Here is an 11,548-nt window from a genome sequence, read left to right on the forward strand (position 1 = left end):
AAGAAACAATCTCTTGAAACTTTTATCGATATTTTTTCTATTTAAAATCAAACTAATATTCCAATTCTAGATGTTAGTGACCCATCTTTTTAAAAATATATTAGTATCCCATATTTAATTTTTTTTCACCAAAAAAAAGGCAATTCAAGGTATTAAGAAATAAATCTTACAAATCAAGTAATTAATCCATGAGCTGATGATGGGGCTTAGACTACTGAAAGAGAATTTCATTTGAAAAAGAAAGGGGAAAAATGATAATGTACTGAAAAAACTATTTACTATAGAATTTTTTTTCATTTTTCTTTTTTTGTGCTTGGGATACTATCTTCTGAAATTATCTTATTAGCATTTTCTTTTCCATGAGTGTTGTGACTCTGACATTCATCTATCCATACATTTATTTCAATATACATTAGTAAGATAATCACAATAATTTAGCAGTTCTTTTTTATCTTTTTTTTAAAAAAAAAAAGTAATTTGGAGTATGGAATGAATAACAAAGACATTTATTTTTACAATCATATTGCAATAAATGAGTTTACTCAACTTGAATTGTTCAAAAAATGGCTCCTTCACTAGATTATGCCCTTCAATGTGAACCGAAGACGATACAATTGATGAAATAACAAGAATATAATACCAAGCTCACATTTGAAGAGTTTCTTATAGTTCAAAATATAAAAATATTATATATTCTAATTTCCTACCAACAAATCCATACTTTAATTTGATATTTTGCATGCATTCCATTGTATTACATATTGAAGCTTATGATAAGTGCGCCCATACTAGAGCAAGTGCATCGACCATTGCCATATACAAAAATTGATGCATAAAACAAGCAATATCGTTTTTGTCAACCATGCTATGGCATGGTGATATCATAAGCATATATACTTTTGGTAACAAATTTGCATATGTGGAGGACCTCGCTTGCAAGGGAAGCCAAATACATGAAATAATACTTTTCTTCACATTTTACGATAGGAGTTGAGGCACATAGGAGATAAGAGAAGTCGAAAAGCAAATCTCTGTTTTGATCAATGCACAAGGAAAGTATTGAAGCCTGGAATATTTCAAGCTCGATAGGCTGATTGCATAAAATTGAGTCCTTATACTTTCCAATATGTGCAGCAAAGAGACATATTAGATAAAAGAGTACATGCATAGCTTTTAACCATAAAAAGAAAAGCGCACTTCTTCATGTGGGAAAACACCTCTTGATATCTCATATTGATATGTGGTTGATGAATATGGAGTACTGGAATAAAAGTTTGCTTACTTATGCACCCCTTATTTATGCTAGCTATAAATTTTGCAAATGCTCGTTATTCAAATCTTGGTGTCATAGGCTTCATTGTTGCAATGCATGAGATGAATAAAGCTTTTACATTTTTACAATATATTTGTTCATGACAATAGCATTTCAAACCATGTTACTTAATTCAACTCTAGCTCAACATCGTCGAAGTCAAAAAAAAAAAAAAACACCAATTCAAGGATATTAGAAAACTTTCCCAGTCTAGCATTCATTTTTCCAAAGCAAACATGCACAGGGACAATCTCCATTGAAACCTTGGCTCGAAGCTACCACTTTCTCATGTTCAAACGAGACATATCAATAATGTATTAAAAAAATGAGAGTTTTGAAATTTGGAACATTCCAAGAAGATTTATGTATCCATTTATTTTTAAGTAGCCTTCTCGTGACTATTGTGAAAGAAGTTATTTCAACAAATATGGCTTTAATAAACATATAAATTTCCGCCCATATGTGCAAAAATTTCTTTCTTTTGTTTCACATGTAAATGCTCTCATCTCTATTATCTTCAAATCCCATGCTTGTGATGCTTTATTTGGATGAAATCTAAAATCAAAAGCTTACAGATTTATTGAGAAGCTAAACTGAGATTTGAGTGTACCAAGAATCCAAGACCTAGTTATGAATGCAATGCCACGACTCTTTTGTTAACTTCCATGTTTTTAAATTACTCAGCTGCAAATCTCTTAGCCATTTCTTGACTTCTTTTATTTTGAATTTATTTTCTTATACGTTTTTATAACAGCACTTTTTTTATATAATACTATGCATTTGACATGAGAAGCAAGGGTGAGCAACGGACAAACCTTTGATTTGCCACGTTATAAGGATATTATCCTATAATTTTGCACTACCCTAAAAAGTTCTACTCGATTTAATATCTATATATATATATATATAGATATATATATATATATATAGATATATATATATATATATACATATATACATATATATATATATACATATATACATATATATATATACATATATATATATATATATACATATATATATATATACATATATATATATATATATATATATATATATATATATATATATATATATATATATATCAACTTTAATGATAGTGGGAGTCTGTCTTTAATTTCATCTCGAATATTAAATGTTATAGCTACTCAGCAAACATATGATATAAAATATTATCAATGCTCCATATTATATGTATATAATATTTTGCTGGTTTTCATTATATAGCGTTGAATAGAGAATAAAAATTGGTTCAATTAGTAAAACCAGCAGATGTTGATACCAATATTTTGGGTTCATAATCCTAACCCATCTGATTTTGGCCATACTCCAAGCTATCCTATTGATGCAGGACAAAGCAGGGAAGAGAAGGAGGAGGAGGAAGAAGAGGAGAGAAGGAGGAGGAAGAAGAAGGTGGCTTCTCACCTGGCTCTGGCCATGGCTTCGCACCAGAGCTTCAAGAAAAGAAAGGAGGCTAATTTCATTCAACCATTCAATAACTCTAAACAAGTGCACCCATATATATAGGGTCACAAAATAACAAAAAGATCCCTACAAATAAAATAATCCCATAAAAATCCTCAAATGATAATATGCGAACGAGCCCCCAAAATAAAATAAAATGAAATAATATAAAATCAATCCAAAATAAAGTCAAGCTGTTATATTCGAACCCCCTTTACTTGCAAGAGTGCATCTTGGATCTGTCAATTATCAAAAGTATTAAGAATTTATTTTGCAAGTGCCAGGAGAAATGACTTTACAGGGGCAAACAATTACTATGACCAAATTGAACACTTTCCATTTATGATCAAAGGGGAAGATTATTCTTTTTACCAAACATATGCGGATCAAATCACGATTTTATATCCCATTTTTTTGGAACGAGTTGAAAGAGTGGGCATTATTGGTGGAGAGGAAGCCATCGAAATTCAAATCACGATGTCATTTTATTGTTCCTGAATGGGCCCTTTCAATTTTTTTAGCATATTTGAGGAAGAATATACATTCTCACGATTTGTATCCAAAGGCCAATTAGAAATTGAATAAAAAAGATTGGATTATGGATATGGAGTCGCGAAACGGCGAAGCCTTAGGGCGTGGGGTCCTCTCAAACGGCGAGGCCTTGTTTACTCCTTCCCTCAAAGTGTGAACAATGCGGGGTGGAATTTGTTGATTCTAGGATACGAAGATATCAAATGGGATACATCAAACTCGCACTGGACCCTCTAAATTAGCTGGATCCTGTGGCGATCGTAGACTTGAGCGCTGGCTAACCTGGCACTGTCTGCACCAACTTTCCTCGGATGGGAAGAAGTCGACCTCGACGAAAGCGGTTCGATGTAGCCCCGATAGTACTCCAACAAGTTCGAGTCAATCGGCGGTAGCTCCTCGCGCTGGATCCAAGTGTAACCGGATTTTGCTCGTCCTCGCCAATAAACCAGAAAACGCCAGATGCCTCCATCACAGGTAAAAACTATTTGCTCGACTAAAATAGAATCAATATACTCTTTTTGTGCTCGATAGAGGAGAAAAGAAAATGAAGATGGCATGGAATCAGTAATAGGATAAGCATTGGGTTCAAGAGAGGGTGCAGCAAAAGAGTCATCAGGGATTACAACCAAATTTTTAATATTAAAAGTAAGGCTATGACCAAAATCAAATGGAAAGTCAATGGCATAGCCGTCAGTGCCATCCTTGTGCAACATCCTAAATGGTCTAATACTAAGAGACTGTAATTTCTTAATACTGATCATTACATAACCCCAAGTTTGAAATTCTTTGGTACGCCTGTGAGAATCAGCTTGCACCTTAGATGGAGCAGTACGTGCATAAATGCCCTTATGGATTTCCTAATGCAACTTATGAATGTGTTGTGCAAAGGCATATGTAGACTCAGAAATCCTAACAGCTGTTTCGATGGGTTGTGCGAGGGCACATCTAACTACACTCACGGTGGACTGGTCAGACTCTCTATCTGACTGTGCAAGCAAACTAGGTATAGAACGAGTGCACCCTAGGGTTTCAAGTTTGTCTTCACACTCTTCCTCAATATCCTAAATGTCATCGAGGTTCGGCTCATAGACTTGCTCATCTAAGTTATCTTTGTCACCTCCCTGCTTTTGCTGAGCAATAACGAGAGATTTATTAGCATATTGGGAGGCAATGTGACCAAAATCTTGGCATTTGTAGCATTGAATTTTGGAACGTAGTTTGGGAGGCTTGCCAAAGATTTCTTTGTCTTTAGTGTCTCGGCTTGGGACAGGGACAGTAAGAGGGGGTCTAGGGGTAAAGGATCCTACAGAAGGTTTGGACCTTGAGGAATTAGGGCCCGTGGAAGTGCTATGTATGTCAAGGTGCCTTACAAATATGAACTTAGTGTTCCATTAGTTAAAGAGATCGTCTTGGTAGCTAAGGAGCAAGTATTTTTCTTTAAATTTTTTCTTCATTTCTATCCAATCAATTATGGCATGCTGACGTCTCCTAGCCAGAAGTTGTTCGGTGTTTTGCCAGAAAAGCTTAGCTCGACCAATGAGTTTCATTCTGGCAAACCGGACCTTCTTTTCATCAGACAAATTGTACCACTTAAAGAAGTGGTCCATTTCGTATAGCCAGTCCGAGAAAATCTTTGGGTCAAGGCGACCATCAAAGATGGGTGCTTCAGCTCTTCAGCACATCCTCATCATGACCACAGGGCTCTCTGAGTTCTACATTGTACCGATAACCCCTATTGACATTAGGGATAGGGCCCTGTCCTCTATAACGAAGGTAGGTTTGAGGATGGCCTAGGAAAGGGCTAGTGTCGAATTGGCCTTGTCGGACTGACCCTAGATGGTTTAGGACTTCATCCTCGACCTCTGGGCCTTCCAAATGGGAGGCACTACCTTCTTTAAATCCCATGAACCTCTGAAGAGCAGCCTCAGCTGAGTCCAATCAGGCATGGGCCTGGGTGGATGCGATGCGGGCATCCATAGTAGATTGATCTTCAGAATGCTGAATGACACAACCACTACGAAGGTACATATGATGAATGAACTCAAATAGGAAGACCTAATGCATGCAATGAATTTTAAATGTCAATATGTATGCTCAATATAATCGGAAGCTAACTCTAGTAATTAAAATCAGCTTAGAACTACGTAATAATCCAGACAAGTAGTTGCAGTCAAATAATACTAGTTTTCAATGTATTGCAAGACTGCATAGAGCCTCGACAAACTTCCGAAGATTAGGTACCTTATAATTAATATCAGAGATAGCCCACTATTAGGGTTTTGGTGTTGTCTGGAGTGGGTGTGTTGAAATTTTTAAGAAGCAATATCAATGGAGTACTTAAGAGTTGATTGATGCTAAATTTAGACAAACAAATAAAATTTCCAGAAATAGAGGGAAGTAACCTGACCTAGGCCTGGGCAACAACTAGAAGCGCGGCATAGCAAGCCTGTCAACTGGCACGAATCTGGTCTGATCACAGCAACTCGGTGGTCTAACCACAGCTCATGGGGCCTAGGTGGCTTGTGGGGCCTGATGGTGTGGGTTTGTATAAGAAAAGGCCGTTTGGGCCCTTAAATTTAAGAAGGGGGAGTGGCTTAATTGGTGAAGTTGGGCCTGTCGGGCCTGCGGAATACAAGAGAAGGGGGGTGGGGATCAGTTGGTCCGGTTGGGCATGTCGGGCCGCGAACCAGAAGGAGGGGCGGGATGGGAAGCGGGCGGTGAGTTTGGGCCCGATGGGGAGGGGGGGGACGGTGTCGGTGCCATGGTGTGAGAAGGGGTTTCGAGGCCGAAACCCTTAAGCAAACGAGGAGGGGAAGGGAGGGGCGGTCAGAGAAGACAAAGGGGGGCGGCTGAAAGGAGAAGGAGAAGAAAGTGATTTTTTTTTTTTAGGGGGGTGGGGGGGGGGGGGGGGTGATCGGAGAAGATGAAGGAGGGGGAAGGGGTGATCGGAGAAGATGAAGGAGGGGGAAGGGGGGTGGGGGCGACGGAAGTGGGTGAGGAGAGGGACAAAGGGGGCTAGGTGGAGGCAGAGACGTGGGTTGGGGCGGAGGTGGAAGCGGTGAGGCAGCGAAGCGGCGAGGTGGGGCGGCGCTGCGTGCATGCGGAGGATGGTACAGCTTTGCGGTAGTGGCGCAACAGAAAAGCTCGGATCGGTAGAGCTCTGTGGCGGCGAGGCTTTGCGGTAGAGAGCTCGGGTCGGCGGTTGCGGCCGTGGGAGGGGGCGGGATGAGGGTGGTGCCGGCGGCGGAAGCGGCGGGCCTGGTTGGCCAGGAAGACGGCAATCTCAGCGGTGGTGGCGACGACGCGAAAGCGGTAAAGGGTGGGGGCGCTGTGACGGTCGCGGAGAGGAGGCCACGAAGGGAGGAAGATGAACGGCCCGGCACGAAGCGGGCCGTGCCTGGCCATGCTAGGCACGGCTCATAAAAGGGGGCCAGGCTGGGTTAAGCATTTCTGGCCCGCGGGCCGAGCCCGGCACGGCCCATAAGCGCCTGGGCTGGCACGATTCGTGGGCCAAGCACGGCACGGCCCGCGGGAGGAGGGAGGAAAGGGGTATTTATAGGACTCCAATTTTTTTCCCCAAAATACTCCTCAAATTAGCCGTTTTATGGCTGTTGGGAGGGGCAAAATGGGTAAAAAGCCACAAATAGTCGTTATAGGCCAAAAAAATAGAATAGCCGTTATGGCCCACCCATAATGGCTATTTTTTTTAACAGACGGACCGTGCCAGGCACGGTCTGTCTCATGCATGGCACGGCCCGTGCCGGGCCCAACAGGGCCCGCCACCCCACGGCCCTAGGGCCGTGCCATGCTTAGCCTTTAGGTTAAGCGGGCCGTGCCAGGCACGACCCGTTTAGTAACAGGCCTATGGCCTAGGGGGCCTGGGCCGGGCCGGGCCCGGCACGGCCCAATGCCCATCTCTACCAGAAACATGTATTTTTTTCTTTTTTTTCTCTTTTTTTCTTTTTATCTCTCTTTTTTTGTTTTTCCTTTCCTTTTCCCTTTTTTTCCTTTTTTTTTCTTTTTCTCTCTTTTTTTTTAACCCGAATGAGTTCGGGTTCCGCCTAGGATTTTGAGGGGAGGGTTACTTGCTCGTGGCGACAGCCGGTTTTCGTGGTGACAGAGAGGGGCGGTGGCGTGCCTCCATCGGCTTCGGCTACAGACGGCAGCAACAAGGATGCAACTGAGGGGATTCCCCCATCAGCCCGTGGTCGCATGGCTGGGACCAAGGGTGGCAGGCTTCCGTGGTGACGCGGGATGGAGGGTGGCGATGGCGGGCACGGGTGCAACGATAGGTGGAGAGGAATCGATGCAGGGGTTGTACCCTTTTGTTTGACTTAGGGAAAGAGAGGCAGAGAAGACAGACACCCACGGAGTAGGGCTTTGAAAACAGAGGCAAAGCTGGCTGATACCAAAGTTGATGCAAGACAAAGCAGGAAAGAGAGGAAGAAGAGGAGAGAAGGAGGAGAGGAGGAAGAACCAAGCTTTTCACCTGATTATGGTCATGGCTTCGCACCAAGGCTTCGAGAGAAGAAAGGAGACTAATTTCATTCAACCATTCAATAACCCTAAATAAGTGCATGGACCCATATATATAAAGTCACAAAATAACAAAAAGACCCCTACAAATAAAACAATCCCATAAGAGCCCTCAAATGACAATATGTGAACAAGCTCCTAAAATAAAATAAAATGAAATAACATAAAATCAATCCAAAATAAAATCAAGCTGGCTGGACCCTCTGAACTGGCTGGATCCTGTGGCGATTGTAGACTCGAGCGCTGGCTAACCTAGCACTGGTGTCCACACCACCTATTCTTTGAAATTATAACATTATTAATATCCCAAAAACATGCAACTTAAGTGCAAATCACATCCATTATTACTATTGATTGTGATCTTACATATTGATCTTTAAGATATATATCCTGCAGATTATGTTATGTATGTTATTTCTCTGCAGCATGGTAAAAAAAAAAGGGGGGTCACATACCAAATAGTAGTTCAAATGACTAATCATATTTAGAAACTACACTAATGATTTTTTAGCACATGCATGCAAGTGTTAATTAAAATTTATGGGTTGCTTAGAACCGGTCGGTCCACTTCATGCTCGGTTTACCTGCACTATCTACATGCTACCTCTATTTAGGATGAGCCACCTTCTTGTGTTTTGGAGCTCTCCATACGAAAATAGAGAGAAAAAATGGTAAAGGGAACCGATTTATAGAAAAATTCTGCCCTCATTGATGCCTTCATTATTGATTAATTTCTTTGATTATTTATCTTTCTTGCTTTATCACTCGAGCGACAAATGCTAACTCCCATTTTACTTCTCTAGAAAAATAGAAATAAAGAACACCATGCTCATGCTACCTATAATTTAAACAGAAATGTAGGCCAAAAAATTAGGGGAAGGAGACTCAAGGCATCGCTACAAAAAGAGAGGCTTAAGATTGTGCCTAAGTAACTCTAGGTTTTGGAGTTTTTCAAAGAATTATTTTCTTCTTATGTAAGAAATATTTTTACCGTTTACATTGTACATAGAAGTTTGGGATTGTATAACTATAGTTCAAATTAAGACTACAATTGAGCCAAGTTGAGTCGTGTTGAGTAGTTAAAGGCTTAAGCTCAACTCGACTCGAGATTGATCAAGCCTTAATATCCAAGCTTGAGCTCAATTCAATAAAAAAAATAATACTCAAGATTAACTCGACTTGACTTGAATATACTCGAGCTCGAATTTGAAACTTGGTCATAATTAAAAAATATGGTTAAAACAAAATATAACATAATACTATGTTTTAAAATATTAAATTAATAATTATATTATAAATAAAATATAATACTATTAAAAATATATAGGCTCATAAGTATTTAAATCGAGTATTTTTGCTACTCGAGTTTGACTTGAAATTTTTTTTTGAGTTACTCGAGCTCGATAATAGTCGAGCCAAGTCAAACTTAGACATGAGTCGAGCTTGAATAGCTCCTACTTGTCTCATTTGCACCCCTTGTTCAAATTGACAAGTATTGGGCACTCATCTATCGTTGTATCTGATTTCTTTTGTTGTTAGTTCAAGTTATATAGACAATAGTCCAATTTCTTCGATGTACCTTCCTCCAAAGTGAGCATGTGTGTTGATTTAATTTGGCCGGCTGAAACTAGTCTTGGGATATGGGGAAGGTACGTTTTTTCTTATATTTGATTTCTTTTGCCCATTGTGTAAGGCAGGGATCGAACCCAATAGCTATCTTTTTCTTAAATATCAATTTTTTTTGTGTTCTTCGATCCACAACTCTAGATATGTTGAATTTTGAACATCTACTTTGCCCTCTAAATACTCTTTTGGTCTAGATTGAAGAAATTAAAAATCTCAAAGCATTTAAGATTAGCTTCGGTCAGCTTCTTTTTACAATTTTTTTGGACAGTATGAAGGGAGAGAAATAACGCTTTTTTTTTCTGTAGAAGAAAAAATAGCACGGTCATTTTTGATATTAAGCTTCGCAATCATTCAAAGATTAGGTGGTACTATGCAATTTCATAGCAACGAGTAGCTTCAATGTCATATGTTAATCTCTGTGGTCTCTGATGTAATGTTTGCCTCCTTTTACCTTTAATATGTTTATCAAACTATTGGCTGGACTCATTATCTCTTTCAATGATATTGGGGGGTAAGATACGATTTTCATGAAACGCATGAGCAGCAAGCTAATCAGCCATCTGATTTCATTCCTTAAAATCATTCCTCTAAGCTAATTGGACTGTACCACTAATTTTTCTTTTGTCTTCTTCGTTTTCTTCTTCGTCTCTTTAATCCATATTGTTTTTATTGATACTTTTTAATAAAATTTCAAGTGGGTGACTTTCAGTGCATACAAGATACAAATTCTTAATAAAACAAAAAATAATATTTCAAAAGGAGAGAAATTCAATGCATATAGGATACACAAGAATGGGGCAAGCACACTGTGCTTGATTCATTGCTTAGTAGTTTCAGCTGCAATAATTGATGAAAGGAACTATATTTTGATTGTTCAAATTATTTCTTATACATATATGGTTTGACAGTCAACTAACTTTTTTTTTCAAAAATAAATTATTAGCTATTTTATAAATTGTTTTAACCTGCATAAATACTTCAACAAAGTATTCGTCTCATTATAGTTTATTGAAGGATTGCTAATTCTTTTAATAATTCTACGAATAATGTGACCAATGAGTAATAGATTTGTATTATTAATTGTTTATGTTTCTTTGTCATGAACCAATGTTTCAAAGTGGGCAAAGATTTAGAATGAAAAGAAAACAAAAACTATAGAAAATTAACTGAAAGTTTGGATAGAATTAAAGGATTAAACCTAGAAATAATAAAACTATGTAATAATAAAACCACCATCACGACGGCCACTGCTAACATAAGAAATCATTAGTTTACAATTCAAAAGTATTTCATGTACATCTCAATCTATAATTTAGTACTAAAATCATAAAACAAGATTTGATTATTTATGAGGCATAATATTGCTATTGAGACCTTGACTCTTCGTGAAATCCAGCTCCGATGCTTGTGACTAAGCTTTAGCCTCGGGCCATCATCAGGCTTTGGTCTTATCGGGATCGCTTCAATGTTTCAATTCCACAACGTCCTTTTGGACTTTCAATTATTAACCACCTCCGAATGGCTACAACTCTGCTTGCACTCGGGCCGTTCATGGCGACCCCACATTCTGCCCAAAATTTCAAAGAGCGCATCGTAGGCGATCCAAGCCCATCCACTCGCTAAAATTTTGTCCAATGTCGTCGTCATCGGTGGCTCCTACAATTTAATTGAAGCTGGAAACTAAGAATTGAAAGTTCCAATCACGAACTCACTAACTCCATCAAAATAATTAAGAAAGTCCCTTTGGTGCAATGCTTTTTTCGAATTATTATAACTTGACGACAAAACATCCGATTAAATGATTAAGATTCCAAGATCTTATCACAAGGCCACTTCTGTCGGACGGTCAGGAATCATTGGATCAGACCAACGGCAGCCAATTCGCCGGAATCCAATCACTCACCTCCTAGGCCCTAGCTTAAGCTTATCCGTCCCGTCTCAGTGGCACGCGGATCGACACGTGTCCACCACGTGAACAGCGCTTCGGCTCGTGACTCGTGTCCGCCGAAGTCCGTGCGGTCCCGGCATCACGCCTGAGGCACGTGTATAAAATGCTTCCGTCCGTATATCGCATCC

The sequence above is a fragment of the Phoenix dactylifera genome, chromosome 3, assembly GCF_051530095.1.
Source record: "Phoenix dactylifera cultivar Ajwa chromosome 3, Ajwa_hap1_PhDact_Kaust_v1.1, whole genome shotgun sequence".
Classification (NCBI taxonomy): domain Eukaryota; kingdom Viridiplantae; phylum Streptophyta; class Magnoliopsida; order Arecales; family Arecaceae; genus Phoenix; species Phoenix dactylifera.